Raw genomic sequence first — 25749 nt, 5'->3', positions numbered from 1 at the left:
AGAACATCATACAAGATCTTATTGATAGAGGTGACATTACGATTGAAGGACATTCATCCAATCAAGAACATGAGATGTTTAAGGAACCACTCCCAAAGCATGACAAAGGAAATCTGAAGCCATAGATGACCAAACCAACTATACCAGAGCATCCTATAACTATGATTCAACTATCAATCACATTTGGATGGACAATTATGTCTCTACCATTATCATCAAGGACAAAATGCCTGAGAATTCTATCCAAAAACCCAAGATTGTCCTAAAAGGCATTGGATCTTCTTTCGGACCTACCTCTGAATGTAATGTTACAACTCGTCAAGGTAAATTCACTTTGCAAGGTGCTCCAGCCAAAAACACAGCTTCCTTATCAACCAAACCTGAGTATGACCTTGTAGAGCAGTTGGGGAAGACACCCACACTTATTTTCATCCTTGAGCTTTTACGCATATCCCTCGCACATAAAGCTATTCTTGACAAAATCTTGAGACACTTCTATCCCTACGGATTTAAACATGGACTAGTTTCAAGCCATGGTGAGATACCTTTCCATTCCACACTCCCTTACATTCACAGAAGCCGATGACGCCTGTAGTACCCCTACTAGTTTGAACTAATTAGACTCATATTTTATTATTGGTTGTTTTAAGTGGATACATTACCATGGTATATTATTCAGATTTTTATAACATTATGCTTTATCTGGAGATAAGATGTATAATTTATTTACAGTATTTTAGTACTTGTGATTTATGGCATTTTATGGATTATTCCTATGTACTAAAATTTTACTTTACCTATGTGATGTGTAATTATATGTTGTGTGTTTGCGAGTGTATTGGATGCAAGGGGACGATTTTCCTTCACTCATTTCGGTGAGACAGGGAACGTCGCGATTCTCCTTCATCGGTGTGTATGTCATGTTTTCTATATTATATATATATGCATGCATGGTTTGGTGATGCAGGATATTGTAGGTACAAGTACCGAATAGGTACGGGGTATCGTCTCCACCTGGCTTCACAGGTCTGAGTGTGCCTTATATTTTCTGATGGAAGTGGAGGAGATAGTAGTTGATCCTATTTTACTTAGTTACACTCATGTGAGTGTCATTAGTTAGTCGTCTTGTTAGTGTGTTCAGCCTTCGTATTTTGTCATTTTATCTTTTATGGACAATTGCTTGAGATTTGTTTAATTTGAGTATTTTAGTGGATTTAATTAATTAATTAATTAAGTTTATGGAATTATCTCATTATTGTATTGTTTGTGCATTGAGATTATAAATTTAGTTAATTAAATGAAATTATTAAATTAAGTTGCAAGCTGCATGATATTAGAAATATATTTTATTTAAATTTTAGTTGAAAAATAAATTAGATTAATTATATTTATTGTTTCCTAGAATTTTAAATAAATAAATAAATAAAAGGATAAATAAATAAAAGAATAAATAAATAAATAAAAGAATAAATAAATAAAAGAATAAATAAATAAAAGAATAAAAGAATAAATAAATAAAAGAATAAAAGAATAAATAAATAAACGAATAAAATAATTAATTAGAATTAAAATATTGTTTTAATTCTTTATTTGGAAAAAGAATTAATTGGAATTAAAGTATTGTTCTAATTCTTTATTTAGAAAAAGAATTAATTGGAATTAAAGTATTGTTGTAATTCTTTATTTAGAAAATTAATTAATTGGAATTAAAGTATTGTTTTAATTATTTATTTAGAAAATTAATTAATTGCATGAGAAAAGAAAAGAAAGAATAATGATTTTAAATTATTGCATGTTAGCTTATCTTTTGTTATAAAATTAGAAAATAAAATAAAATTACTTTTATTCTAAATTTAGGTTTTTGAGAAAAAGCTATTGAACCTAGAATTTTAGTTTAAATAAGGGAATAGGTCATTGTTTTAGATACACAGGAACAGGTCAGGAATTTAGGTGAAGGAATTTATTGGGAGCTTATTGAAAAAGTTAGGGCGCTTCTACAGATTTCTTCCAGGAAAGCAATACCAGGTTGGATGAATTCTTAGTTGTGGGTTTTTAGTAAATATTTCTATTTTTCTCTGATTGATGTGTGTGTGTTAAATTATTGTCGAATACAAACCCTCTTCTGATGAATTTGAGTTTTGTTTTGAAATCCATGTCTAACGTGTATTTCTAGTTTATAGGAAGAAAGTAATTTTGGAAAAATTAGGAAAATTATTATAGAAAATTCATCAAGATTTTATGATGCATGGAGAATTGCAAGATTTGGGAGGAATGGGATTCTTAGAGAAAATATTCCCTCTTGTTTGATTTTTGTTTCGATACTTGGCTATTAGAGTCCTTTTTAATATTTGTGTATCTATGTGAAATCATTTAGTTATTTTAGAAATAAATTTAATCATTAATTAAATTTATTGTGTTATTAAACGTGCAATGGTTTTAGTTAGTGCACTGAGTCTTTAAAAAAAAATTATTTCATCCTTTTAGTTGCCTAGTTGTGTTGTTTTCCTTTAGGGTTCTTGGCGGGGCATTACATAAAAGGAAATTAATTAATACATAATTTCTCCAAAATAATATAATAAAACAAATTCCCTTAACTTTTAATAACACAATAAATTTTGGTTGAAAATAGAATTTATTGGTTTTTAGGTTATTGTATGTTAAAAATAATAATAATAATAAATTAAATTAATTATAAAAAAAATTAAATTAATTAAAAAATAATAATAATATTAATATTAATATTAATATTATATATATATGTATATAGTATTTTTTGTGGTTTTAATTATGTTATTTTGGAAATGAAAGATATTTCAAAATTAAATCTTCTTTTATTATATATTTTAATGTGATATAATTGTATAATATTATATTCGTAGAGTATATATATTTATGTAATTATATTATATTATTATATATATAATTTGGAATTTGGAATTTAATTTAGATTATTGATATAATCTAATCGGGTTTATTTGTAAATTAATCATGAACATATATAATTAGGGGGTTAATTTTTATGTGATTTTATTTAACTTTATTGGACAAATGACAGATTGATTTCTTTGTATTAAAATAGTTGTATTTTCTTATTGTCTAGAAAATCTTTAATTGCAAGTTATTTATGTTTTTGGTTGTTTTAAGAAAAGATTGTCTGTATTAGGATCTTGTGTAAATGGTGTTTGCAGTCAAGCTTAATTTCGTTGCAATTCTAGTTGAGTTGTCATTGTGTTCTATGTTATTATTTCTCCTTGGTCGGGTGTTGTTGTATAACCTTATTGATGTGAGCCATTGTGTGTTTTGTCCAAATGGTCAATCTTGGGTTGGTATTTGTGTATCCTTCACCTGTGCTTGCCAGGATTGTTTATGGTTGTCTGTTTCGCCATAGAGTTCTCGTAGAGAGAAACATTTCTTGTCTATGTCCTAGGAGAGAGAGTGGCTTTCGAGCGGGGGTCGTGCCTGAAGTGGATGACAGGATAACCCGTCAAAAGTTAGTTAAAAAGTGATAACATAATAATATATTGGGTGGGAGTGAGATAAACATAGATAAGTGTACCTCATGCATAGGTGAGTGCTTGTATAGGGCTCATAATGTTACGAGAAGGCTTGGAATGGCAAACTTACCACCTTGTCTTCACGAAAGGATTGGTAGGGTCCACATGAGACTTAGTTGGAACCAGAGGCTTGGGAGAGGTTACCAGGAGAAACCCAAGTATGGGGGCCGAGACCTATGGAGGCTATACCATGGTAACCATCAAGCTATGTGATGACACTCTCTTCTTAGAGTCATTAGTGTTTTGTGAGTTGAGTCACATGTATGTTTGCAGAGTCTTGTAGTCCTTTCGTACTTGTCTTACTTTGCTTGCTTGAGGGTTTTCTACTATCTCCTAGCACGGTGGGGTGGTTCCATTTTGGGATCACATGGTCGGGTGATAGTGCCACTTCCCATCGAATGTTCTGGATTGTATCTTCAGGTGAGGAAAGGCTTCGCTGGTGTTTCTTGGTTCGTGGTTTATGTACTAGCTCTTGTTCAAGATCATTAATCAGTTGAGACCTTGTGGTCATTGTATCAGACTTTTATGTAACCTTGATATTGTATCTTTGTAACCAGTGGTATTATTGGAAGCCATGTATTTATGGATATTGTAATATTATTATGTCAGTGAAATGAATGTTATTGTTTTGATCTTATGGTTAAATGGTTTATGGAAATTGGATACATTGGAATACTTTTATTTCTTTATTATGAAATTTGGATGTATGTGTAGTTTTAAACTTAAGTTTTCAATTTATCTAATTAAATGGATTAACTGTGGTGTTAATATAATCTACGAAATTAACCTTCATTGGTTACCCTTAGGAAATCATATGTTACACTTCCGCTATGTTATTAAACGTGCAATAGTTTTAGTTAGTGCACTTAGTCTTTTAAAAAAAATTATTTCACCCTTTTAGTTGCCTAGTTGTGTTGTTTTCCTTTAGGGTTCCTAGTGGGGCATTACAACACCTCCATAAGTCAGCCACATAATGTACCTTTACACATTGAAGCCTTCATACACAAACATCAAATAAAATGAGTCCTGATAGATGGAGGAGCAGATCTAAACATTTGTACATTGAGCACTATTAAACAATTGGGATATTCTGATAAAGTTGTGAATTCTACAAACAAAATTACCATCAAGGCATATGATGATGAAGAGCGTTCATCCAAAGGCACAGTCACCTTGCCTCTTAGAGTTGGGCTAGTTACGAAGGATGTGGTTTGTGAAGTCCTAGACCTGGATCTCACATACAATATATTACTAGGATGTCCTTGGATTCATGAAATGAGGGCAGTCCCATCTACATATCACCAATGCATTAAGTTTCCTCACAACGGAGTTGAGATAACAGTTAATGGTGATCCTAATCCAGACATATACTGCAATAACCTAAGACCAAGAACTAAGATGAGCATTCCAAGTAATAGGGAAGTTGTCCCTTCTTTTGCATACATTGATCCTAAATCATTAAAACCTTCGACATCAAAAAAAGGTGAGCTTAAAGGGAAATTCCAGGACAAGGGCATGGGTGAATGCACTTTGAATCAAACCATGTGCTTACAACAAGTTATGAGTTCACCAAAAGAATATGGAAGACCACATCCTAATAAGCAAGTATCTATCATTATACTCAAATGGGACCCTACTATCTTTCAAAGATGGGGTGAACTAGAAGAAGAAGACTTATACAACATGCTTTACAAAGACCTTGAAAATGATACACAAGATCGCATCAGCATACCATGTGAAAAGTATGGCAAAGGATTCAAAAATCTACAAAAAATTGGTTATGATGGCAAAAGTCCTCTTGGATTAAGGAAGGAAGGTATCATTGAACCTTTACAACCTGAATTGACATTCAAAAAGGAACGCTTGAAGGGACTTGGTTTTGTGACTTCCAAGGTCCATACTCAAAAGATAGAAGAAGCATTACAAATCAAAGCTACCAAAATTCAACAAGAGAATCGCTATTCCACAGACTCCAATGACTGGGAATGGGATTCAGACAAATCCTCTAGTGACTATGAACTCACTGAGACATTCAGAGAACCAAGTGAACCCACAAAAGAAGAGGAATTTTATAGAAAATTCAAAGTTGGTCAAGAAATAACCCCTAAGGATCCCACATAGTCCTTGCCTCTAGATTCTAGGTCGAAATCACAAAGAATGAGAACACCTATCCTGGAATGTGCTTCTAGTGATGACCATTTGGATTCATTCACGATCGAGACTGATGAGGAGAGTGCCAATGATGACCTCGATAACTACCTTGACATACTTGAATATAACTGCATCTTCACCCTTAGCCCCGCTAACTTCAAAGACATCAAAGGCCTTCCCCTTGTTCACCACCAACTTATTGACTGGGACCATGAAGGACCTACACAGTTCGATACATTCCAAAATGATGAAGCTTTTATTGACTATCTGGGCATACAAGATGATCTTCCCCTTGGGGATCATAAGGTAGGATACACTATAGAACTCAACAACATGGCATATTTTGGTGAGGGTGTCGGGCCTTCCAGTCACAAAAACATAAAAATAAAAACAAATCAAGGGTCTTATGGAGAAAACCATGTTGTGGCGCTGTCTGACCCCAAAATAGTAAAAAGAAAGGACATATCTGAGGGCGAAATCCTCTTTGAGGCACCCAAGGATGGAAGGCTCGACATTCTCCCAACATCGTATGAAGAAAAATCATCTATGTTGGTAGAGGAAACCATCAAAACAAACATTGGTACAGAAGAAAGTCCACATAACATATTCCTGGCTCAATCTTTGACAGAGACAGAATGATCAAAGTTCATAAGTTTCTTCATAGAGTGACAAATTAATTTTGCATGGTCATATGCTGATATGCCTGGATTGGATCCAGATTTGGTAATGCATCATTTGACAGTTAAACTGGGGGCAAAACCAGTGAAATAGAAATTGAGAAAGATGCATCCACAAGTGGCATTATTAGTCAAGGCAGAGCTTGAAAAATTATTGGATGTCGGATTCATATGCCCAATTGATTATCCTGAATAGATCTCCAACTTAGTGCCCATCAATAAACCAGATCGTAGCATCAGAATATGTACATACTTCAGAGACATCAACAAAGCTTGTCCTAAGGATGACTTCCCATTACCAAACATAGATTTGATTGTAGATCTCACAACAGGTCATGAAATGTTAGCTTTGATGGATGGATTCTCTAGTTATAATCAAATAAAAATTGCATCCGAGGATCAACACAAAATGGCATTTACTTGTCCTTGGGGAACTTTCTGTTGGAATGTCATGCCCTTTGGGTTAAAAAATGTAGGCACTACATATCAAAGAGCCATGACTACTATCTTTCATGATCTCATGCACGTTACTGTGGAAGATTATGTTGACGACCTCTTGGGCAAATCAGTAGACAAAGATACACATTTAGACATACTTTCAGTTGTCTTTGATTGGTTGGAAAAATACAAAGTAAGATTAAACCCCAAGAAATGTGTCTTTGGAGTAACCTCCGGGAAGTTCCTGGGATTCATTGTCTCAAAAAGAGGAATCAAAGCCGATCCAGCAAAAGTCAAGGCCATCCTAGAGATGCAACCACCAAGAAATATTAGTCAACTTTGATCTTTGCAAGGGAGACTTCAGTCCATAAGAAGATTCATAGCACAACTTGCAGATAATGTAATCCTTTTCAGCACTTGCTACATAAAAACATCAAATTCAAATGGGATGATAATTGTCAATAGGCTTTCCAGATACTCAAAGATTATCTTCTGAATCCGCTAATTTTGGTGCCACCAGTTCTAGATCAACCTCTATTACTATACATGTCAGCTACTTCAATAGCACTAGGGGCACTCTTAGCACAATAGGTTGCTGAGGGCAAAGAAAAGGCAGTATACTACATCAGTCATACCTTGGTGGTATATGAGCTAAACTACACACCAATTGAGCGTGCATGTCTCGTTTTGGTCTTTGATTCACAAAAATTATGACATTACATGCTAACTCATAAAACTAAGTTGGTTGCAAGGATCGATCCATTGAAATGCCTTCTCAATAAAGCAACACTTACTAGGCAACTAGCCGAATGGGTGATGCTCCTAAGTGAATTCGACATCGAGTATGTGGATAGAAAAGCAATAAAAGGACAAACTATCACAGATCAATTAGCGGATGCTCCCATGATAGATGATGTTCCTCTAACTTTAGAATTCCCAGATGAATCCATCTTGACAGTGTCACGCGCAAAGCCTTGGCAGCTGTACTTTGACGGCTCATACACATAGCACAGGGTAGGAGCTGGTATCCTTGTCATAACTCCTCAAGGGGATTCCATACCAAAATCATATTGATTATCATTTCCCTGCACTAATAACATAGTGGAATACAAAGCATTAACAACTGGATTACAGATTACAATTCAGTGGAAGATCCAGGAACTTCATGTTTTTGGGGACTCTCAACTTGTGATTCGTCAAACAACTAATGACTACCAAACAAAGGATGAGAAATTAATGCCTTACAAAAGAATGGTGGATGACCTGAAACAACATTTGATGAAGATAGACTTTGACTAGATACCAAGAGAGCGGAATCAAGCTGCAGATTCTATGGCTGCAATTGCTTCACTAATCGATCTACCACAAAATGAGACCCACTATGAGTTCTTGGTGGATAACCTTTTGATTCCCTCATATGAGATCACTCCTACTGAGATGATATGTGTCGTCGGTCTTGAGTCCCAGTTATATGGTCCCATTTTCACATACCTTAGTGACAATACCCTACCTCCTGACCTATCCAATAACCAACATTGCACTTTCATTCACCAATCTTCTCGATATGTCATTTTAGTCGATATCCTATACCATCAAGGTCTAGATGGCACTCTTCTTATATGTTTAGAAGGGGACGAAACTCAGATTGTGTTACATGAAGTTCATGAAGGGATATGTGGTCCACATTCTAGTGGTCCTACCTTAGCCAAGAAACTCATTCGGACTGGATATTACTGGCCCAATATGGAAAAAGACTCATATCAGTTTGTCAAGAAATGTAGGCATTGTCGAATTCATGGAGACCTCATTCATGTGCCAGCACAAGAACTTCAACCAATTCTGACTCCTTGGCCCTTTTGTCAGTGGGGACTCGATCTCATAGGCAAGATTCACCCTCCTTCCAATGGTCTTAAATTCATCATCACAACCACAGAGTATTTCACAAAATGGATCGAAGCGGTGCCTCTTACACAAGTCACTGGAAAACAAATTGCTACATTCATTCTCAACTATATCATTTGTCGACATGGTATTCCTTTTTCCATCATCACTGATAACGGGCGTCCCTTCAAAAATTAGGATGTTCATGAACTCTGTGACCACTTCCATATTACCCATCATTTCTCCACACCATATTACCCCTAAGGTAACGGTCAAGCTGAGGCATCTAATAAAATAATCCTTAAAATCTTGAAAACAACAATCGACGATGCTGGCCATAATTGGCATATCCAACTTAATCCCGCACTTTGGGCTTACCGCACAAGCATCTGAACACCTACAGTAGCTACACCCTATTCACTTGTCTACGGAACTGAAGCTATCTTGCCTATTGAGGTCAAGTTACCCTCTTTACGAGTCTCTTTGCAAAACATTATCAGTGATGAAGACTACAAGGTCTCTCGCATACAAGAACTTGAACTATTAGATGAACGAAGACAAACTACTTTTAATCATCTCAAGGCTTATCAAAAATGAATGAGTTGTAGCTACAATCTTAAAGTCAAGCCTGGCACATTTGAGGTAGGTGACTTAGTTCTCAGAGAAAATCCTAAAAATCAGCAAGACAGAGAGAAGAAGGGCAAGTTTGAACCAAACTGGCTTGGTCCTTACATCATCACAGCAACATATGGATCTGGTGCATATCATCTCTCAACCATAGAGGGTGAACCTTTGGAGGATCCTATCAATAGCATGTACCTTCATAGGTTTTACACATAGCTCTTCAGAGTATCCTAATTCAAAAATACAAAAAAAAAATTAAAAAATTAAAAAAATACAAAAAAAAAAAAACATTTCGTCCAACAATGAAAACCACTTTGGTGGCGCCCTGGGCAAGTACCATGGTGAAAATTGGGTCACTGGTGCCATGCGTAGAGACATTTCTCCTCCCTCCTTGAGGATTCCATCTCATCCTTTCACTTTGTACACACTCACATCCTATCGATCCATAATAAACTTACCCATTCCCATCATAGCTTGTTATTGATCTACCCAAGATTAGTTCGCCATTCATAATAAACCTCCCAATCACCCCTTTCCATCCATAATAAATCAGCTCCTATCTTTGGCTAAGGCAAATCCTATGTCTAGTAATGGGTGTGGAACTGAGAACATCACACATTCTAAGGAGTACAGTTTCTTCCATTTTTCTTTAGTCTATCCGTGCACAATCCGCAATAAAGTAGCACTTGCATCACAATCCGCAATAAAGTTCCAGCTTCTCCACAATAAAGTATCAGTTGCATGGATTTAGTCAGTTTCAGATGAGACATAGTAGCAACAATGGGCTTCAACAAATCAAATCTTTCAATAGACTCAGACAACATTATGGTTCAGTGCTATCTATCCTTTTTGTGAAAGTAAACATTGTGACCACAATCAAATAAGACTTCTACAAGTGACAAGAGACACTAAAATTGAGGACTACAGTGGATGTTGATGTCGAGTCTTGATTTTTCTTTTGATTTTATCTTTTTGGTGACATGTCTTTTAGCTTTTCTGGGATGTCTCTGACTAGAGATTTTGTCTCCAGGATGTCTTTGACTAGAAAGGTGAGGATGGGGTATCATCACCTACTTTTCTTTGTTGTATGTGAATTGTCTCTTAGTAATGCTATGACTTGTCCAAGGATATGAGGACACTGTGAGTCTAGTGTGAACTGGGGCATTCCTTGTTTGCAACTATCTTATCTCCATGCAAACAGGTACAATGACTTTCTGGGTCGAACATATGCCTGGATTGTCATAACCTATTTTTCCATAATAAAGCTCAATGATGATAATGCACAAGAAGCTCTTTTCACTTTCATATCTTCTATCTTCCATCCCCCTTTCTTGATTGACCTCCACTATCCTTCTTGAGTCTATGTAGCCTGCTATCACATGACTGAGTATAATGACATGCCAAAAACATTTGCATTTCATATAGTTTTGCACCTGCATTATCACATATTAAGCATTTCATACATACATATAGATATCACAATTGCATCACATCCTGCACACATCACATGTTAGCATATTTTACATTCTCATCATGCATCTCATCATTTGCATTTCATACATTCACATTTGCATTGGCATAACATTTAAAAACATAAAAGAACAAAAATATTGCATTTCATCATCTACATATTTGCATTCATAACATAAACATCACATAGAAACATACATCATGAAACATCTCATCACATAGGTACACATGCATATAGCTGCCACAAAGATGAATCATCTCATATATATATATATATATAATCATAAGTGTCATGATACAATGATGTTAAAATCATATGGCTACAAATCACCCAAAGGTGTCTACATCATCATACAAAAATGGTACAAAACCGATACATAGGGAGCCCTCTAAGGCTATGATGAACTCCCTCCCTCAGAGCTACCTGGCCTCGATGGAGTCTGAGCCCTGGAAGGACCCACCCCAGGATCATCTCTCCTATCCCCTCTATTTGGTGTTGGTGGAGGACCCATGATCCCACTACTAGACGTCGGTCTCCTGTGACTCCCTCCAGTAGTCGTCGTTGTCCATGATGGTCTGCACAAGCTCCTCGCTCACTGCTTTGGTAGCACTGCCCCGTAGTATAGGTCTTGCCAATAACCTATCTCCTCCTCTTCCTGCAGAACATAGGTGTATCCAGCCCCTATGTCATCTATCACCTACCTCCCAGCCCTCAGTGTTGTCTCAGCCTCTATGTAGTGTTGGATAGCCTGATCTCGCTCCTGCTCAGTATCCCTCAGCTCTCTCTTGAGCCTAGCTATCTCCCTCTCTAGATCCTGGATCTCATTTGCCTATCCCTGACAGATCTCCCTCAGCTCAAATAGATCATCCTCTTCCTCCTCATCCCCCTATTCCTATGGCTCTACCTGTGGCTCCCCCTATATTGGTTGTTGTGCTTGTGCCTCTGCCTATACCTATACCTGCCTCTGTCCCTATCCTTGCACCTATCTAGGATCCTGTGCTGTTGGCACCTATAATGGCAATCCATCATGACCCCTCACCACCCAAGCTTGTCTCTCTTCCCCACCCTCTCTCCATGGAGCCACTTTCCTCTCTCCTACTGCACCCCGCCTCCTCTGTCAGCGTCTACCTCTACCATCTCCATCATCATCCTCATCCCCTCTGCCATCTCCATCTATCTGCTCACCTAGATCTATCAAGCATGGAAATGGATGCTCTGCCCAATATGCAGTATACTCTGCATCCATCCTTGCATCCTCAATCTTAGGCCACATATCCCATGGCATGGGAACCATCTCTACCAGCTGCATCATGGACTGATCATATGATAATAGTGGCCCAAAGTGTGCCTAGTCTTGTACTGTCCATGCATACATACCAGAACCCCATGGCATCCGTTGGATCCTGCTAAACTACCTACATACCCTGTCCACTAACTACCTCTCTAGTACATAGGGTGTCTGCCCAATCAGATATCTACTCCTGAATGTGTATGGCATATCCACTGTGTCATCCTCCCATTGCTTGCACTCACAGTACAACCTCCATATCACAGTGTCAATCTCATCGATCACTCGATGCCAGTGCTCCAACCTGCCAATCCGTGGCTGTGAGGTAATCATATCATATAGATGAACAAAACTGCGTCCATGACCCCGACCTCTGAAATGTATTGGTCGTGTGACTGGCAGATGCTCATATGCCCAAACCTGCAACAATGTAACTCCACAGCCTAATCCTACGGATCCATGATAAACAAATTGATGAAGCTCATAGTATAAGTGTGCCAGCATGCATGGTCCCCAGGCATAACTGGTATGCTATGTAACCAGTGTCTCCAAGGTGCTCCCCCAACCCACAACCAACCCTCGTGTCACCCTATCTGGACACAAGAACCCGCTGATCACTCCTCCTAGCACTGCTGGTAGCACCAATCCTGTCATTGTCATGGTGTCCCAGGCCATGTGTCCAGCCCTCATCTCCAGTCCCGGATCCTGGAACACTCATCTCAATGCCTCCCTATCTCCATCTCGATCATAGGGTATCAACTCCCCATCGATCGGTATCCGTAATATCCTATATACATCCTCTAAGGTGACTGTCATCTCACCCATAGGAAAATAAAAAGTGCATGTCTTTGAATGCCACCTCTCAGCCAGTGCAATCAGCAACCCCATGTTCACCTGAAACTCAGGCACATACATAATAAATTGTAGACCCATAACCTCAATGGAAGCCCTGTCCTCGAATGTCAACTCTGGTCATAACCTCTGAGTCGATGGGAACCTCTCCTGTGACTCCAACATAGGTAAGTACTCTTGTAGTCAAGCAAATCAACTGTGTCAGTCAAAGTGGCATTCCCTATTCATCACAAAATGTTTTTTTTATATTAAGTGCTTATGGTACTATATCCTAGTGACACTCACTATTCATCACAAAGTGTTGCTTCTATCCTAGTGACACTCACTGTTCATCACAAAGTGTTGCTTCTATCCTAGTGACACTCACTATTCATCAAAAGTGTTGCTTCTATCCTAGTGACACTCACTATTCATCACAAAGTGTTGCTATCTATCCTAGTGACACTCACTGTTTTTCATAAAGTGTTTCTATCTATCCTAGTGACACTCGTTGTTCATCACAAAGTGTTTCTATTTATCCTAGTGGTACTCCCTATTCATCACAAAGTACTACATATTTGCACTCCCTGTTCATCACAAAGTGTTGCTCCTATTCGTACTCCTTGTTCATCACAAAGTACTATGTCTTGGTACTCACTGTTCATCACAAAGTGCCTTGATCTATCCTATCATAGGGCTATACTTGAGTGTATCCTCTTGAGTAGTTTCCTAATTGGCAACGTATGTTCTATCATAGAATTGTCAATCCTAGCCCTATCTGCTATCCTAGTCTTCCCTAGAGGACCTGCTTGAGTGTATCCTCTTAGCAGCTTATCCAATCGACAGCGTATGTTCATCATAGAACTACCGATTTGACCTTGAAGACATAAATGTGCTTACATATTGCGTAAACGCGCCTGCTTTGCACAGACGCACCTAAAATACATAGACAGGCTTCTGTTCTACACATACACGCCTGTCCTGCATAGACATGCCTACATTTCATAAATGCACTTGTACAACGTAGACACGCTCGCATCTGGCATAGATTCTTTTCCCAGCATAGACATGCCTGGCACCAACATAGGCACGCCTAGCCAACCTAGACGCGCCTGGCACCAATGCAGATGCGCCTACGCGTTTTTGACATTTTTTTGACATTACCTAAAGTCACATTTATTGCACTCCCTAGCATGCATTAATGGTAACATTTATTATGATAAAGTACAAAGAGGTTTTGTGGTACTTACCGACTCTCCTGCATCGGCTGGCCTCTGAAATTGGCGAATGCGATCGAATCTATGCACCAATGCCATTGCTTCTGACTGTTGCTGCTCTATTCTCTCTCTGCACTTTGATCTCTTGGATGTGTGGATGAAAATGAGGATGTTTTCCCCTCGTGGTCTATCTTATAGATTGCCCTAGCCCTAGCCCTAGCCCTAGCCCTCATTTACCGAGTCAGTCTTCTTTATCCCATGAATCTGTAACTCTATCCTATCTTGTCATTCCTTTCTAGACTTTCTTTCTTATCAAGAGATTGTCTGTGATCTTTTCAGACATTTTCATCCAATCTCTCGAGGGGGCATATCATTCCCATCTTGGGGCAACTTTGTATCAGTTCATATTATCTTCTTTGAAACAACGCGACAAGCTGCATTGTCTCAAAGAGGGACAAAATGTAGACACCTAAAGTTATCCAGTCTAATTAAATAAATATCTTTATTTATTTAATTAATTCATTTATCCTCTTCTAGCCTTATTTCTCATTTAAATAAATACATTTATTTATTTAAATTACCCTTTTCCTAAATTAAATAAATATCTTATTTATTTAATTGATCCCACTTCCTCTAGTAATTAAATAAATCTTTATTTATTTAATTAATTCATTAACCTTTTCCACCCCTGACACATGTCATTCATCTCTTAATTCCTACACTACCTACCCTCTCATTATTTTATTATTTTCTCTACCTACCCTCTAATCATAGCTGACCATTTATCTTTTACACCTCTCAATCTTATCCCTCCATTTCTTATAGTGTCTTCTATATAAGGAGATGCTTCTTTCATTATCAAACCCTTACTAACTCAATTACGCACTCGACTACACTACGCCTTTTGCACTTTCATATGCGATCCTACTTGCAACCACATTTCCATTCTTTGTTGAGCTCTTGTGCACATAAAATCTGAGAGCAAATATATCAAGCAAGATAAATGGAGATAGGAATAATGGAGATTCAAACCCTATTGGACATGTGATCGTATAATCTTTGTGATTTCATTTGATTTGCATTGTCTTAGGTAATCTTCATATGTTATGGTGGATCTTTGTTGTTGTTAGGCTAGGGTTTTGTGGTTGAATTCATTTAGCCTTTCAATATTGTTGTATCCATTTTCACCGTATACAGCAGGTACACCACCTACTTTACCTTTTCCCTTGTCCTTCTGATATACCTTGAATGTATTTTCCATTTTTGGTCTGTTTCTTTCCTCTTGCTTTTCCTTCTCAACAAAAAATATGTCCCATTTATCTGCAGTCTCATCTGCAATTTCCTTAACCCTTCTAGCCATAAGACTTACTTGTCGGTGCCCACTGACAAATACTGACCGGTTTGCTTCAGATATAAGCTCATCTATATCTTCCTTGGAGTTTACCAGATGTATAGCCAAGAGTGCTTCAACTTTCAACTTCTTATCCAGTTCCATCACAGATAGCCTTTTAGCTTCTAATCTCATGTACAAAGCATTGGGTAAATCATGAATTACTTCTATCAAAAATTTCTTGTAGATATCCAAATGTAAAATAATGTCGTCTTCAATAGTTTATTTTTCAGAATCCTTAAAAGAATTATACCATTTATTTACATTTACCAAATTACCTTCCTATGTAATCTCATTTAGTAGATCATCGAGTGTAGGGGTAACCGGTGTCTATTTCTTCTTTGGTGTAAGCTTTTTCTGCGGTTCCCTAACTGCCTATTGATTTTTCCTTAGTGTCCTTGTTTTCTTAGGAGGAGGAGAAGGTACTGGTGGGGTTTTCCTTTTCCTTTCCACTCTCTTAAACTTAGTAGCCTTGCCACTATCAATATCAGAAGATGTTACAACCGATGAAACATGTGCTTCCAGTTGCAATCCTGTAAGCTCACTAGCTGATATACCACTGATATTCATGACATTTTCTTTAATTTCACTAGCCTTCTTAGAGGCATCTCTAATAAACTTGTCTCTTTTCTTCCTTTCTTTCTGCATAGATACATTACTTGCAATAGTTTATGCATTACCAAATATTCCTTCAGATGGCTCCCTAGGTGCATCAAGTAGGGCTTTTGCATATGTTTCTAGAACAGGTAGGTCTACCTCATAACCCATCTTAGTAACCCAAATAGTTCTAGGGCTTACTGCTTCCATCCAAGTCTCATCTCGCTTAATGACAAAATAGATTTGCTTGTCATATTTATCAACTATGCTCTACGGTAATCTCTCTCTTGCTCTCATCTTAGTTTGAAATGTTTTGAAGTAGTCTGCAATGTTCTTTTCACAGTCACTGCCCATACCAGTGAAAGCTTCCTGTATCTTCTTTCCTATCGAGATGTCATAACCAAAGTCCTTGTGACCTATGTTGGGTGTCTCTTTGGAAAAGTATAGCATTAAACATACTATTAGGCTCCCAAAATGGAAAGTACCTTTCTTATCTCCCTTAATCTTCTTCAAATTGCCAATCAGTTCATCTTTAAGCCATTCACAAACATCTATCTTAGCATTATTGTTCACCATCTCATATGCACTATGAATAAAAAGGTTAGAACCAAATTCAGTCTATTGGCATGTGTTGCTTTATATCCAAGTATCATACTAACATATCTCACATTTATATCCTTGACATCATTGACTCTAAGTGACCTGCTATCAGATGTGGCTCCGGTTAAGCTTGTCACACTCTTGTTAGGTATTTTCTTGGTTTTATCAGGCCTACTACCGGTTGAAGGTAAACCAGTAACTGCCTTAATTGCTTCCTTGGTTATCTTGCAAACTAACTCTAACCATATGTCATGCCCAAACTTTTGGGCACAAACGGTTTTTTTTTAAAACATAATCTAATAACACTAAATTTGCTAAAAGATCTGAACTAACAAGTTTAGTCTTAACTATGTTTTGAACTGATCCAATAACTAAATCAATTTGGTGGAAAAAATCTTCCAAATTTAAAGGCGGGATGTTGTTCCTCCAAGAGAGTTAATATTATCCCTTAAATGAATAAATAATTATCTTATTTAAACAAGGTTCAAAATTAAATTGACAAGAGCTATAATTAATCTCCAATAGCCTTTTAATTGCTAGGAAATAAATTATTGAGTACTAACTCTTAGATTATTTAACCTAATATGCAAAATTGACATTAATTAAAATGTGCCTAACAAACTCGATTAAAGGGCCATCATGAATTACAAACATCATTATAAATCCCTAAAGGTTAATCTCCAAAAGAGTTTAAAATTTAAGGCTTCATATTTAAACGTTTATACATACATATGAAAATTGGACGTAAGTTAATTAATCTAAGATTAGATATTATACGTCCATATATATATATATATATGTATATGTAAGTGTGTAAGAAAGTATATATATATATATATATATATATATATATATATATATATATATATATATATATATATATATATATATATATATATATATATATATATATATATATATATATATATATAAAGGATATAGGGTTTCTCTTTTTTTATTTTATTTTAAAACACACATTATTAAGTTGAAAGGATGGGGAAAACCCTATTCAAATTTGAATGGGTATTTCCTCCCCCGCTTTTTTTTAAAAAGGGGAATAAGAGGTTCCTATGCTAACCCTAACCCAAAATTGGGTTAGGGTTGCATATATATTTTTTTTGTGAAGCAACCCTAATCTTTACCCCCTTTTTGGTTTGCCTTATTATTTTTTTTTGTGTTAACCTCAACCCTGCCCTAAGGCTGAAACCAATGAATTTGTTGCAGGGTGGAAGAGAGAGGAGGTGGCGGCCATTTCCAGCAGCTGCTCCATGCCATAGTGGCGACATTTTAAGTTAGCATGGGGGGAAGGGGTTGGCGGAAGGCCTAGCCTCCCACAGTGGTGTTGGCGCCGCTACAGGTCTCGACCCGCAGTGGTGGCCTCGGCCGCCCCTATGGGTCGCGGCCTGCAGCGGCACCGTGGTGCCCCTATGGGACTCGGCCCATAGAGGGACCGCGCCACCCCGGGGTGCCCGCAGAAGCCTTGGGTCTGGGTAACCTCTGGGGGTAGGGTTTGCCAAGGGGCAAAAAAAATAATTTCTTTATTAACTTTTTTTTTGTGTTATTTTCATTTTTTTTTTTTTAATATATATATATATATTTACAATAACACACTTAAGCAATCTATGAGTTTTTCTTTTTTTTTTTCCAGTATTATTATGTTTATATAAACCATGCAGAAAACTGGTAAAATAATGGCAGTATGCTATAGATGAAATTTTCTTTTTTTTCTAATATGTTAATGTGTATGCTTTAAATTATGTTTTTTTATTATTATTATTCAAATCACAAACATCATGCTAGTAGATTTAGAATAATGCATTTCTCTCCTTTTTTTTATCTAATGCTAACTTTTGAAATAGATGACTATTTAATTTTAAATACATTTTCTGCAATAAATAAGTGACATAATAAAATAACTAGGTTTTATATTCTGCAATAGATAAAATGACAGAATGTAATAAATTTTAACAGCAACTACAATAGCCTAGAAACATTTAAAATCAACTTAAAGATAGATATATTAAACCTATTTAACACAATTTGTATTTGTATTTAACTCAAAAGGTCTATATGCATGCTTTTCCGATTCCCATAATTTTATTTGCATGAAGGAATAAAAGAACTTTAAATTTAAAAAATAACATGAATGCAACAACTTTATTTTTGGTAACTATAGGACTTAATAAAACTTATACATTTCATTTTTTTATGCAAAAATAACTAAGTAGAATAATGCATTTCTTTAAGCATATTTAGAATATAATGTAGATAACATTACAAATGGGTTAGAAACCCAACTAGTCTCTCCTTTCCATTGAATAAGAACTTAGAATATAATATATACATTTCTTTGCTTTTGGAAAATAAATACAACATTTGGCTTTTCTTTACAAAGCTACAACATAAATACATCTTCTCTTTTCCTAATCTTTTCTGCAACTCAAGTAAAAACTAGCAACTTATATCTTTCTTTTTCCTTCCCATCCCGAGAAACCTGCAAATAAAACATAAGGTTTGACCTTGGAATGCTCACCTCCCAGCCTAGGCTTACTAGAAGCCATCCTCGAGCTTGGAGAACCAAGAACTAGATGGGTTACACACAAACAACCACAACACGCAAAGGGGTAAACATACAACAAACAATTTTCCCAACCAAGGCTACACTTCACCACAACTTGTGATGATTTTCCACGGGTGGAAGTGGACCAAATACCATTGGAGAGACTGCAAGCATGGAACATCTCAAGCCATCTCATGGCAACCAAATACAACACAAATACATCCCCACATCCTTATGCCCCCTAAAGGCATATAAGCCATATCATCTCTCCTTATGACCCCCAAATGCATAAACAAGGCTATGCAGCAAGGGTCACAAATAACACCCTTGAGATCACTCTCCATAAAGGAGAGCCTCTCACCCAAGGCTATCAAACTTCTTCCACCCCAAGACCATCCTACTCTCCCAAGAGTAGAAGGCCTTGGACACTCCCAATACAAGAAAAAGCATAAAAAGAACAAAGGGAAAAATTCACATTTTCTTTCACAAAGTAAAATACATATAAACAACTCTTCCATACAAGCATTTCTTCAACATGCATATACAACATAAACAAAAGAGAATAAGAACCAACCTTAATCTGCCCAAAGGTTTTGATAGATCTAGTTGGGGATGAGTAGCCCAAATCCACACAATTTTTCACCAACACTTAGCCAAAATTCTATCCTACAACTATTCTTCAAAATTGCATGATCTCCAACAATGGAGAGTGGGTGATTAACTCACTAAGTCCCTAATCCTTGCCTAAGAAGGCCTCTCTCACTCTTCTCAACCCCTTGGATAGAGTGAGAGTTCCCATTGGTTGGCCTTCCCAACCTCTTACATGTTGCTAAAACTGGAAAGAGAAAAGGTAAGAGAGGATGGGGAAGAGAGTCTGACACCAAAAGGGAAGGTTGTCTATCCTAGGAGGAACCTTCTAAGTTGAATTTTCGCTCACCTTGGAAAAACCACTTTTTGAGGTGACTAAACAGTCACATGGGAGTAGTCACATGTTTAAAAATACCCATAACCCATAGGTATACCCTTTGGACCTTTGGAAAAGCCCTAAAACTAACCCTAGGAGTCCATTTGACCCCTTAGAAACCCAACTGAAGTTAACCTACGGGTCAAACCTGAGTTGACCACTCCCAAGACTCCCTACCCAAGGCAAATTTGGGACCACACTCAAATGTTTGAAATGGCTTTGGTAGAAACAAACTCCCTCCAAGAGACAAGTCAAAATCAATGACACTAATCAGCACATGTGTCAAGTAATACAATAAAATACATTATAAAAATCACACATGGAATTTGTCTCTTGTTGGATTACACAAATTAATACAATCAATCTAACACACGTGCATCATTTACTTTCACAAATAAAATACAATACAAATGGGGTGTTGTCTCTCCAAATAGACAACCCCTAGCTTTACAAATGTACATAGGTCTAGGTTTGGTTCTCCATAATATTTCCATGTTCACATGGATAATTTTCCTGTGCATCTCAATTTACACATTAGTAATTCCAAATAACCACAAATATATTAATAAACACATGAATTTGAATACACATCAAACACTCATACAATTGAGAGTAATAAATCAATATCTCATATATCCCAATTGATCCACATAAGAAATTATCATAATCCTCATAATTTTGATTGATTCATAAAATATAAATCCTATTTCTATTCATCATAATAAAGTCCTGCAAATCCAATAATGACATACATCATCTCAAAGTCGTCCTATTCTAGAATCATATAAAGTTTCATATCCATAATGCATAAAATAAAGCATCAATATACGTCAATGTTATCCAAATCATGGAATCATATAAGTTCTAAATCCATAATGCATAAAAATAAAGCATCCATAATAGTCTCATCATGAAAATAACAGAAATGCTAGGATGAGTCGGGGTAGGGGCTCACACCATATGAACTCTCCATGGACTCTGCTCAATACAAGTCTTACAACTTCCTTTGTAAATTCAGGAATGTTCAGTATTTCTACAAAACCTAAGTCTTCCACAATCTTAAGTTCAGGTTTAATCAAGCCTTTTTCATTGGTAATAACCTCATTAAAAAATTTCTTCAAATCCTCAATTTCTAGGTTTTCTATGTTGCAATGTATGTAGATTCTAGGGTCTTTTGCAAGTGCTACACCCTTCATAATTTTCAAAAAAGCTTTGATAGAATCATATTGCTCTGCAATCTCGGGGATAATCTTAGACATGGGTCTAGGGCATTGGATGTTTTCAACAATGATAGGTTTTGCAATAAACTTAGGAACAAAAGATGAGGTGGCCATTTTGATAAATACATCTTAACTAAAGTTCTTTGAATGCCTAAAAATCACTTCGTAGCTTCACCTTAGGATGCCCTTGCTTAGTTTCATGCTCTTTGATTGTTTGAATGATTGGTGAGTTGAAATGAGGGTTTTTCGATGCTTTATAGCCAAAAAGGTTCTTTAAAACTGCATTAAATGCTCACCGGTAAAGTGAAAACTTAACACATCTATCGATAAAGAAGAAATGTATATTCTCACCATCAATCGAGGGTAAAATGCATGATTTTCAATTTGATACAATACCCCCTAAGGATTATTCCTTAGTTAGATGAAGATCTCCTATTGGTGGAGGGTTACTCTATTCTACCGGTGCAGAGATAGATTCATCAACTTTCTGATCTGCCTTCTTAATCCAATGTTTTGAAAAATCTTGCTTTATTTCATTTACCTTTTCTTTTCCCTTCACACTAGATCCTTTATTGTTCGTCGGTATAGTTTTGCTTCTACAAAATTTTGCAATATGTCCAATCTTGTTGCATGCATAACAAGTTACATTATTCCTCAGAATAGCCTTTCCATATCCTTGACCGGTTTGTGATCTGAATTGATTAGATAAATGCCCAAATCTACCACAAACATAGCATTTCACATTCATTCTGCAATTTTCTAAATTATGACCAAATTTGTTGCATTTGGAACATTGACCGATGGGTGAGTTTGTATTTTGAATATTTCTAAATCTACATTGATTTGCTCTATGACCATATTTGTTGCAATTGAAACATTTCCCATTAAATTTATAAGCATTAGGTTGTCTTACTAGTTTGTTCTGATCTTGATTATTTGCAGTACCAGAACTTTCTCCAATTTCAAATCCAAGTCCAATTGTATCTTCATCGAGTTTTTGTCTTTTCAGCATGTCATCAAGCCTTTCTAAACTTTTCTTGAATTTGTCTTTGTGTTCATTTGCAGTGATCAACTCATTTTCAAGAATTCCAACTTGTCTCACAAGCTCATCTTTATCATGTTGCATGTGAATCAGATTTGTGTTTAGCATATCAATTTCATGACTGAGTCTCAGATTTTCATTTCCTGCATCATTAAGTTTCCTAGTCAAGTCTTCTTCATTCTTCTTCCTATCTTCAATATCCTTACATAACCTCATGGTCATATCTTGCATTTCATTCTTCATATTACTTTTCTCTTGCCTTAACTTATTTACAATGTCTCTAAGAGTTTCCTTTTCATCATCATCATTCTACATTTTCTTATAAAGTTCCTTTCTCTTATTTTATGCTATAACCAGGTTCTCCTGAAGTCCTTTAATGAATTCCTTAGCAGTCTTCAAATCATCTTCAAGTTTGATATTCTTCAATTTTTATGCATCAAAATCTTCAAGAGCTCCTTCCAACTATTTTCTTAAGTTCTCCATCTATACCAGTTTTAGAATCTTCCTCAAGTCTTTAGGCTTTTGCAAATAGAGGACCAGGCTCTAAAACCAATTGTTAGATTCAATGGCAGTCCCAAAGACACTGAGGGGGGAGGTGAATTAGTGTCTAACTAGTTTAATTAATATTTAAACATATTTATAACTTTGCAACCCAAAACAGTGTATCGGTAAACAAGAATTAATGCAATAAACACAAATAATAGAGACAACATAGAAACACACCATAACACAAGATATTTTAACGAGGAAACCTGGTGTGGAAAAAACCTCAATGGGATTTGTGACCCACAATATTTACTCACTGGCCAATGAATAAATACTACTTACTATGTCGACTTGAATTTCATCCTCAGAATGCTACCTGCAACAAGTTAGTTTCACAAAATACCAATGGAAATGCTACAGGAAATCCAAACTCAACCAATGAAACTACATGAAATACATATGAAATAAAAATATTAATAATATCTTCATGGTTTATCTCTCTTTGTGTCCTAACTCCATTGTTCCTGGTTGCAGATGGTGTGCTTGTTAGGCCCATTATGGAAAGCTAATGTACTGAGAGGGGAGGGGTGAATCAGTACTCAAATCCTTTTTCTTAACAATATCTTTACTGTTATGCATAAACCAAAAACTATTGTAACATAACATAAAGCTAAAACAAATGAGTAACAATCATACATGATTCACTCCATAACACATATATTTTGGTCACGCAGAAACTCTTGGTTAGAGAGAAAAACTGCGGTGGGGATGGCACCCACAACTTCACTACTGCAATAATAAAGAGTGCTTGGTTAGAGCTACATATTTAGCTATTTTTGATAGCTTACCCTGTTAGGAGTAACAAGATCTGTTAGATCTACCTTACTAAGGATTTATACAACACTATATAAGTGTAGCACCTGGTTAAAGGATTTACAATTTATAGACTTGGTTAGAGTCTTTTACCCTGTTAAAGGTTTCTCTTACAACTTCAAAATATTACAATAAGACTTTACAAATATCTGCAACTTTACATCTAAAATGCTGTAGCAGATTCTATGTGCTCAAAATAAGATTACCTTACCTATAGCATACCTCAGTAACTCATAAACTAACTCGGTAAACCCTTCTATTTACTCTGTTCCTCGACTATTCTCTGATAACCTTCTCGGTGACCTCTGTGTCTTTGTAACAGTCATAATACTCTGTGATTTCTCATGTATCACATAAGTCTTGCTTCATACACATATGCACACACATTTCTCACATTCACATCTATTTCTAACCCTAAATTCATGCCATATAAATAGAATTCTTATGTCGGTGATCTGATTCATTACTTCGATCTTACAAACATGATTTCTCGAATAAATAACCATGCAAGATATTTCATTGGTTAGATGACCTCAAAATTATACAAAATTTGTATGTGCAATTTCCAATGTGATAACGGTTCTATGTGCCTTGATCTTGTAACACATTTTCATATGTGTGTCCAGGTTCAATGAATCTAGTAACACGTTTCACTCGGTGTATATCAACTCAGTGTATTATCTTTACTACTTAGTAGACATGAAATAACACTCGATAGACAGCTCGATGTATACTGGGCTTTGTGACTGTTTTCCTTCTGTAACCGACTAGGCTATTCATACCAACTAAATATTTTGGTAGTGGTAACCGACTAGAGTATATAGAATGACTTTGTATATAAAACTAATGGCAATTTGATAAGTAGTAACAATCTCCCCTTTTGACATTAGTTGAGATGTTTGACAAAACTACTTTCAAAGTCATTACTCAAAAATCTGTATGCTTTACAAAATTTGACTAAACATGCAGTATATACATTAGTCATTGAAATAGTATAATCAAATATACTCCCCTTATCAATATGCTGTAAAAAACTCTGTAATCACTTTTCTTTCCTCTGTTCATTGCTTGGTTCAATGCTCTTGGATACTCTACATATTCTACTCATTCTCTACTTGGTATACTCCCCCTGTATACTACACTCCAGTTGTTTAATACTTTGAATACTATACACTCCCTTGTGTACTTTGATGCTATATATACTCTTGATGATATATTCTGATAGCTATATATACTCTGATATACTCTGATATACTCCCCCTTTTTGAGAAACATCAAAATTTAGTTACCATTGGGAGGTGGCAACTGATCAAAAATGGATTTGTACTTTGTCTTGGCTTCGGTGAGAGCGACAGAGAGTGCATCCTTTACACTGTCCATTAAAGAATTTTGTGCATTAATATCAGCCAATAATGAAATTAAGCCATCTAAAGTGCTTCCCTCTTGTGTAGTAGAGAGATAAGTGGCTCGGTTTAGCTGTTCTTGAACGGATGAAAGATGAGGAAGGAATAATGTTTGAAGTGTCATTATGTCCATCCTGATCTTGTTTTCTTCATTCCTCAATTCCAATTGTTGAGCCATGAGTTGTTGTAGCTTAGTATAAAAATTCTGAACTGAATTGGGCTCGAGGGTCAACTTATTTGAGAGATTGGTGATCTCTTTCTCAATTGCTTCTATTTTATTCTTAATGTCCTTAAGAAATAAAGAAAATGTGCAGAGTTTCTGAAATAATGAAATAATGTGCTTGAGTTGAGGGGACAACTCAGCAATAAATTTGACAAGTTTTACCTTGCCAACAGAAATGGATTTCTGTACTTCCTCTATTAGTTTAGTAGTTAGCTCCTTGTCTTTTAGTTTGCTCAAGTATTCGGATGCATCTACTCCA

This window comes from Cryptomeria japonica, chromosome 6 (assembly GCF_030272615.1).
Source record: "Cryptomeria japonica chromosome 6, Sugi_1.0, whole genome shotgun sequence".
NCBI classification, from domain to species: domain Eukaryota; kingdom Viridiplantae; phylum Streptophyta; class Pinopsida; order Cupressales; family Cupressaceae; genus Cryptomeria; species Cryptomeria japonica.
Note: the sequence above shows the minus strand (reverse complement) of the source record.